The 8,847-nt window shown below is 43.7% G+C and overlaps 1 protein-coding gene and 1 long non-coding RNA gene across 2 annotated transcripts in view; one reads left to right on the forward strand and one right to left on the reverse strand.

Moving 5' to 3' along the window:
* The window catches only part of LOC113214904 (uncharacterized), a gene marked incomplete in the record, with an annotated part of 273,650 nt that overhangs the window by 240,316 nt on the left and 24,487 nt on the right, over nucleotides 1-8,847 (reverse strand).
* On the forward strand, nucleotides 4,261-7,369 carry LOC113214721 (uncharacterized). Its single transcript, XR_003303840.2, has 3 exons — nucleotides 4,261-4,922; nucleotides 5,072-5,142; nucleotides 7,261-7,369. It is a non-coding gene; the product is annotated as an uncharacterized LOC113214721 (long non-coding RNA).

Raw genomic sequence — 8,847 nt, forward strand, 5'->3', positions numbered from 1 at the left:
GGGAGGGAGGGAGAGAGGAGGGGGGCGTGGATAGCGCTGGTCGGCCGGAAGGTAAATCTTTTTAAATATCATATGTGTAATGCGCGCGTGTTTGTGTGAGGCAGCTCGACGCGCAGTTCAAAGCAAATCCCCCCCCCTTTTCCTTCTCTTTCCTACCCGACCACCACCCCCCACTTTCCCACGAGCGTATGGGTGGCGATCAAAGCGAGCCTCCAGGCAAAACTGGGTCACATTAGCACACACACACACATCTACACACAAACACATACACACAGTGGCGGCCAAAAATTTAGGTGACGTAGCCTTAGTCCCACGAATAGAAATTTATGACGCCAGTGTTTGTGGCTGCCACCTCCATGGCGAGATGTGTACCGTTTGGGCTTCCAGGTGGCGGAGTGAGGGCGGGGGCGGCGGGGGCGCACACAGGACTCAGCTGCGGCGCTATCTTATCGACGCGTTCGCGCTAACACCACCCGGACACGCCGCAACCGGCAAACTCGTCGGCAAATGTACGTTTGAAAAGGCTATTTTTACTCTTTCGACTAAAACTCGCCCCTTCTATTGACTTCATACTCTGCTGATCTTAGTAGTGTGTAGTAGTTTTCAAGTTTAAACTGCAAAACTAAAAGTTTGCCAGTTAGAACTACTACTGTAGAATAGAGGATAGCGAAAAAAAAAGATTTGAGATATTGATATGGCGGGTATGCGGAAAAGTTGTCTTTTTAGATGTAGAATCCAGTGCAATTTTTTATTTTGAGATTGGACAATATTTTCCGATCGCGCAACGAGTTCAAAGTTATGCATTAGCTCTTATGGGAAAAATCGTCAAAAACCATGAAAAAATGAAAATCGAAAATTTGGGCTTTATGTGATGTTTTTTGAAAATCTGTTTTCATAAATGCAATCTACGCCATAAAAGGCATCCACTGATGTGTCACACTTGATATTATAGTCAGCGGTTCAGTCCCGGCCAGGTTGTTCATTGATGTACTCACCATATAGCGGTCAGGTGAACGATACTAAAAAGCCTGTGCTGTGAGTTGGCACTTTCGGTTTGGTTATGGAATAATGGAAATATTCCTATGGAGTAAACAAACACACAAATCCAGTTTGAATACAAACACCCCACTGACCAACCACAACACTCTCCACTGTAAAAAAAAATGTTGTATGGAAACGAAAAATTTCTTGTTAATTTTTTTGATGACCAGCATTGTAGGTAAACAGGCATGCCATCAATACTTTATCGTTTCAAAACAGACAACTCATTTGGGTACGACAAAATAACTACAACCCAGTCATCAAACAAAATGTCGTAACTGAACAGGGAAGTTGTACAGGAACAACATAAACTATTTTCAAAACAAACAGCTCGTTTGGATACGGAAAAAAAATTAAGACCTAATCATCAAACAAAATGTCGTTACAGAACGAGAAAGTTGTGTGGGAACAACATAAATTGTTTTCAAACAACTATTTTGTTTTCAAACAACTATTCTTGTTTTCAAACGGCACCACCATAATTTTTAGTTGAAGTGAGATTCTAGTTCACCATCATATTAGTTAAACTTTTAAGTTTATTGTTTTACTTAGAATTTCAGGTATTTAGATTTGTTTATTTTATGATACATCATGTAGTACCAGATAAACAAGATGTTATCGATAAAGCATCAAATTTTATGTTCAAGCAAAAAAGTCAATCAGGAAACAAGCCTTTTGTATTGAAACGGCATTCCTTGTTTCAAAACAGAACTACTCATACAGAGACAAGTCTTTTTTGTTACGAGATTGTCCATCAGGAAACAAACTTTCTTGTATTGAAACGACATCTTAACATTACAAGATGTTTGTGTAGGGATGGTTAATTTCTCGTTGCAAATTTTAATCGTTCTTAATGAAAACAAATAATGTTGTTCTTGAACGGACAAGTTGTAAGAAAGTTTGTCGTATCCATACAAGAATTTTTAACAGTGTCCCTTCTATCGGCTGCACCATATTTCAAAGTTCTCTCCTCCCCCTCTGTGTGTGTGTGTGTACGACCGTGCTCATCGCTCGTTTGACTGCACCACATTCACATCATGAACTAAAGAGACTCACATAAAAGCAGAGTCTGGCCCGTCGGATAATCCTTTTGCGGTGATTTCCGCCTGAACGCAGATCACGTACCTGCAACACATAGAGAAAAACATCCGTCATGCCACGTATTATTGACTGCAAAGCCGCCGGGTTTGTGTTCGCCAAAACAAAGGCGAACCCGGAAAACTGTGATGAGTGTTGTCATGTACAATGAAATAACAATCGAAAGTATACCGTGCGTTTCTGTGTGCGTGCATGAACACGCACTGTTGCGAGCGGTATTGCGTAGTCCTTTTTCCTGTAAGCAGGTGCCATGGTCCCTGTGAGGCAGGCAACCCGCCCGCCGGCCGCATACCTCATGTTGCCCGAGATCCAAAACGCTGTATAAACTCTATGACCGCATTGCATATTTCTTCGCGTTTTTAGCAGATGATACCTTAAAAACCTTTTGACTAAACATAAAGAATATATAAGTAAATTTAAGGTGTCAGCTTGCTTTTACTCTCGATAAGAACAGAGAACCATAAGCGGAGACCAGAAAACAATTTATTTGGCGCTAGGGGAATCAGTGAGTGACTGAGTGTCGCGCTTCAGGCCGAGGCCCCTTCCTCTACCCAACAATACTGCGTCAGGCAGGTCAGGGCAGGGGGTCTGTAGAGACCTTCTGTCTCTACATAGTGGCAAGCCGACCGCGGTGCGCGGTAGGACGCTTGCCCTAGGTTAGCCAATAGAGTAGGTTTAAATTCTGGCGCGCAGGTAAAGCGCGGGGCAACCCTGCCCGCTGCAGTTGGCAGCACCGAGCCCGCCAAGGAGACGGGTATTGTCTCCAGGCGCGGCGTCTGAGCGGAGGTGCAGGTGCCCAGGATAAAAGACGCCTGCACCCCTTGCTCGTGGTCATTCTGGCACAGGCATCGGCCGCCGAAGGCTCTGCCGGTTAGTGGCTAGGTACTATAGGGTCTGACCCAGGAGTCTTGCTTTGAGTCTCATTAAATCTAAAGACTTAACGCTATTACTTGCATTGGTTTCTCCAAATACTCGCTGAACCCAGTAACGCCTCTAACGCTACCTGACTGCTTGATGTGCGCGGCCTAACGGCCTGTGGGCTCGTCGGTCCATCGCTAAGACTCTGCGTACGGACGGCCTCGGCGCCTAGCCTGATGGTCTCGGCGGAGTCCTCCTAGAAATACTATCGTCTTTCACCTCGTCAGGGGCCCTGTCCCTGTACAACAATACCAGACAAAACTAAGCCACCGATGGCGGCTGCTCTGCCCTGCCCCGCCCTTAGCTCATCAACGCCGCTAGGCCGCCGCGAATTACAAAATTGCAAGTAATAACAAGCAGCCATAAACAAATGACACCTAAATATGAGAGAAAATTAGAAAACAGACCTATTCTCAAATTTGTAATTTGTATCATCTGCTTTCAAGATAGATTCTTGATTTAGATTTTTTCAAGATCCCGGGAGAAAAAAAAAGGCAGAATATTTGGCTGAGAGCACGCTGACGCGCACGAGCAAAAGCTCGTGTGAAACTGTGGGCGTTTGAGATAAAGTTACGGGGGTTTTCTCAGGTACCCCGGGGGCGAGTGGCTGACGGACAAGCCAAACTGCTGGATGTGTCAGCCGTCTGCCATTAGGGCGCGGCAAGGTGGGGGTAATCCCTCTGGATGACCGAGAAACTGGCTGACCACTAGGTGTTTTGCCAGCCAGTCCCTTCCTCGGAGAGGTTCCTTTTGTTGGCGGGGTACAGGGTACGCCCGCGCCTATTGTGGACCCGGGGGTTTACCTGCTTCGCGGGGCGGCCTGGCTGGGCCTCGCTTACTAAGCGCTCCTCAGCCAGTTTCGTCAGCCAGTGCACCACCAGAAAATCGTCTAAGTCCAGCCTGGACTTGTGCTCTGGCGAATAGAGGCGAAAATTTTCTAAGTGGCGACTTTGTATTCTCGCGAGCGGAGGCAAAAACATTCTAAGTCCCGCGACTGTCGACTCGAAATCTGCGTGGGTGTAGTGTGCACGCTGATCACTAAAGTGTTCAACCCCTCAACACAACAAGTGTTCAACTCGTAGTACCAACTACTGACTTGAACGCCGAAAGGAACAGAACTTGTACTTGAACACATTTCGAGTGTTGATGGTTCCACACTTTATTTATCAAAGAGTAAATATCTCAAAATTGTGGCTTTCAGTGTGCTTATGCAATTTAGCTCTGTTTGAATTTCCGCGCAGTAACTTGCGTCAAGGATAGCCAACGTGCAGATTAAAAGTATGGTCATATTTCATGGCGTCGTACGAAATTTGGGCATACCAGGCCTATTCGATATCATAAAATGTTATTTTAAAAATACTTTCTGTTCTCAAGTAGAAACTCTGATGCTATTTTTTCAATAAATGAGGTGAAATTGCTGATTACATGTTGCTACGATTTTAGGCCAGTAGTTACCATAACCCAACTTTTGATCCACGGTCGGACTAGGCGTCTGTTTACAGTACCTTTATTTTTGTCGCTTTTTAAGTACCTCGTCTAATTTTCAACATTTAGAACGTTCCTTTCCGTGCTCGAATAGCAAATTAATGTGTAGAAATGTTAGCAAATTGATTTGAAACAGCAAACTATGTTAATTCTCAAAATCAAATTTTCACGACCCATGTGCCTAAATTCTGCCTTGCGAATACAGGATTTGCCTTTGTATCACTTCTCTTCAACTTCTGCAATGGCCAAGACTTACCATAATATTTTGGGGGGTCGCAGTTTCGAGTTTGTTTCAAGAAAGAAAACTAGGAGGAAATTACTTTGCAAGGTGTTGGAATCCCAAGTGAACTCAACCTAATTTCCTGCAGCAGTTTTGGAAGGTATGTTTTCTTCAAAAGAAACAAAATATTTCCTTTTGCCCCTGCCTTTGCTAAATTTTTACTTATTCATAATTGTAGTGTTTAAATGACCTCTTACCATATCCACTTATTTTGAAAAGTTTTGTCTATATATGTTGAATTATCCCCAGGATAACCAGCTGAAATTTACCAACGGATTGTGCGCAGAATGTACCAGGCCAAACATATGTCATGAAATGCGGTGAGTCTATACAGTTGTTTATCTAGTTAAGAAAAGACACCTACCTAACTTTATTCTATTTATCAAGTGGAGTGTGCCTTCTGATTTAGTTACAAATTTCGAGTAAAGTTGAATAGTTTGAAAATCCTAAACTAATGTTACTTTCAAAATAAAATATTTAAAATGAAATTTGTAGGACCTTTCTACCAATATAAAGAAATGTTGAAGAACCTTAGAGGAAGCTACGAACCAAGTTTGGTGACAATTAGACTTCACCTTATTTTTCTATGAGAGTTACGGCATTGTGCTAACTTTTGTTGTTATCTTTGACCGAAGGGTAGGAAACAAAAATCTAAATTTTCTCCATGGGTGGGTTTGAATCAGTTTTTAATTCTATTTAATATAGTGTAGTTAGATTGTACATTACTTCAGAGGTTCAAAGAGTTTTATCTCTAGCACCAGTCAAAGCCGCTGGTCTAGCCTTGCAACTTTGGGAATTTCTATCTCCCAAACCGTTTGAGCTACATAGCCCAGATTTGGAGTGGGCTCACATGCCAAGAATACCTTCAATTTGGTGACAGATCCAAAATCTTGGGTCGATTAGGAAAAGTAATTTTATGCTCTTGAAACTTTCAGCTATGAGTAAAAATATATAATCCTCTACAAATGTTTTTATTTTGAGAGAAATTTACCAAACTTCATCTTAAATGTGATTAAAAGCTCAATAATAACAATACAAATATAGTTTCTTAAAGAATATAAAAGAAAGTACCTCCATTTCTGCTATGCAAATGAAAACCATAGGCACATCCACAAATCCACAAGTTCCGTGTTCAGTTCGCATTGATTTGTTTAACTGGTTTCACCCCAGGGAATATATGCCTACAGAATTGGACTCTACTTACATTTTCCTAGTCATTATTAGTTGTTTTACTTTAATTTGAAGCATAATGTAACACTGATAGAATTACTTTGAGCAACCCAACATATGTAAATATGGCATTAATATGTACAACTGGAGGTGTACAGATTATGCTTCCTTCTTTTACCGTGGGTTACATTTGCTGCTATTGTTTATACAGTTTTATCTTTACTTCTACTCTGATACATAATCAGATCATCATTTTAGAGTTGAATTAAGGCTATTGTGTGTTTTGGTATTAAGTGAAAATGACACATTTTCAAGCAAACATCTATCTCTAAACAAAAACCACCAAACCAAAAATGGATTTCAGGGACCAGATAGTTTTGATATGACTTATTTTTCAGCATCTGAAAATTTGTTTAGTGTACACTGCCTTCTAAGAATTACCAAAGTGTGTTTACTTGTTACTAAAATTTCCTAGTTCTTAACACGATGAACATTTAGTCTTACAGTAGCCAACTAGGCTTAAATTATCCCTAAGGTGTGTGGGTACAAACGTATGTTGCCAAATTATTAATTTTGTTCAGATTACTTCTTAAAAAATGTAAAAGATGACAATTTTGTCAAACTATTCATTTTTAGTGTCATTTGCAATTTAATTTTTCTTGTTTGAACATTTACAAAACTTACATCTTGGCAACACATGTGTAAACCAACTCACCTTACAGTCATTTTGAGCCCAGGGTTGCTATTTTAAAACTAAAAGTTCATCGTGTGGAGTTCCGGAAAATGTTGATAAAAAGTACACACATGGATAATTCTCAGAAACCACTTTACATTTCTCAACCTTTTCTATGCTGAAAAGTAAGTTATTTTAGTTCTATTCAATCCCTAAAATCTTTTCTTTTCTTTTTTGTAAATTTTACTCATGTATGGTATGATAACATGAGTTTAACCGTTTTAAACTTGCAAGTGTGCAACAGCAAACTGAACACCTACAAGTAGTCAACAATTTTGCTTTTCACTTGAAAATTTTGAACTTTGAACTATCTTTTGTAGGACGTCTATTGATTGTCAACACCTTTAAAGCCTAAGTGGTCAGAAGCTCAGTATTGCAATTGTTCAACTACCGCCGCAACTTGCTATTGGTTGACCCCCCCCCCCCTTCCACTTACCCACACCTCTTCTCCCTCTTCTCTGCCTCCTAATAAACCAAAATCAAAATATTCTCAGAGCCTAAAAGTTAAACTATAGCGTGTTTTTCCCTTTTTCAGGGCATCATCATGTACTACAGCACTGATCAAGATTCCACCCCACAGTTGTGCATGAATGTTTAGACTTGTTCACTGCTATTAGTATGGAATAATAAACATGTGCACATTACTTGTTTTCTCATTTTTCGCCTCTTTCGAAATGTGATGTAGCGGCTTACGCTTTTACGACAGTTTTGGAGAGCTGTGCTGTATCCATAACGTCGCGACGCCCGCGACGCCCGCGACGCCCGCGACGCCCGCGACGCCCGCCGCGGCCGCCGGCCGCGGTGCGCGGGGTCAGGTAGCGGGTGGATTAGGGGCTGGGCGCGACGGCCGGCCGGCTGAGGAACGCCCAGAAATTGGCTGGGCAGTCAGCCACCAGCGGACGGGCTGCTAATCCCCCCCCCCCCAAGCGCCCGCTTCAGGTATAGGCTGACAACAACCCAATCCATGAGACTCTATGAGCCTCGAGTCTGCCAGTCGATTCCAAGAATCACGGTTCCGGAGTAAGCGTGTCTCAGCCAAAATATTCTGCCTTTTTTTTTCTCCCGGGATGACGCCAGGCATTCAAAGGAAACGTGAAAATATTAGCAAACAAAAGTTTAGAAGACTTGGGATCACGTCAAATTCTTGATTGTTAGTTGCTCAAAATAAAAATAAATTGTTGCAAACTTAATATGTATTAGAAATAAGAATTTGCGCGTCTTTGCAGTGTAAGCATGATGTGTCTCGTGTGGGCATCATGACGAGTGTGCACTGTGCTGACTGATGCTGTAACCCCCCCCCCCCCACACACACACATTGGACCTCACAATGCACGCCGCGTCAAGACCGGAAGGACAGCCCGCTCCGCCTCCGCCTTCCTCCCCCGCGCCGCGGCCGCGCCGGACACTCGAGCCGCCCGTCTGCAGCGACAGCGCAGCGGGGAGACCTGGCGGCAGTGACCCGCCGCCTTATGTAAACCAGACGATAAGCGTCGGGAGCGAGAGGAGACGCAACGTCAAAACAGTGATAAGTGACAGGCGGACGTGCGAACAGCAGACGGACGGACGGACATGTGGACAGATGACGGACGGACACAGACATGTGGACGATTGACAGACGGACCCGCCGACAGAGTGACTTCCAACGCAGGGTGAAATGAGCAAGCTGCGGTGTGTGGCTGCACGGTGCAGAAGTGAAGAGCGGCGTAGAGCACCACCATCACTGCTATCGTCATCACCAATGGTGATTCACCGTTACCACCGTCACACACACGTCACAATCACCACTGTCGTCATCACTATTACTACCGTCACACACGTCACCATCACCACCATCGTCATCCCTATTACCACCGTCACACACGTCACCATCACCGCCATATCGCCATTACCACCGTCACACACGTCAGCATCATCGTCATCACCATTACCGTCACACACGAAACCAATATAAAATAATGACTGGTGCGCTTCCGTCCCATACGTATCATACCCACCCCGGGGTAGGTGAGGGTGCGGAGCGTGTGCGGGGGGACGGCCGACCGCCCCGAGCGCTCATTGCCAAAGGAGGGAGAGAGAGAGAGAGGGAGGGGGAGGGAGAGGGAGAGGGAGAGAGAGAGGGAGG

The sequence above is a fragment of the Frankliniella occidentalis genome, unplaced genomic scaffold (genome assembly GCF_000697945.3).
Source record: "Frankliniella occidentalis isolate FOCC.00 unplaced genomic scaffold, Focc_3.1 Scaffold34, whole genome shotgun sequence".
In the NCBI taxonomy this organism is placed as follows: Eukaryota; Metazoa; Arthropoda; class Insecta; order Thysanoptera; family Thripidae; genus Frankliniella; species Frankliniella occidentalis.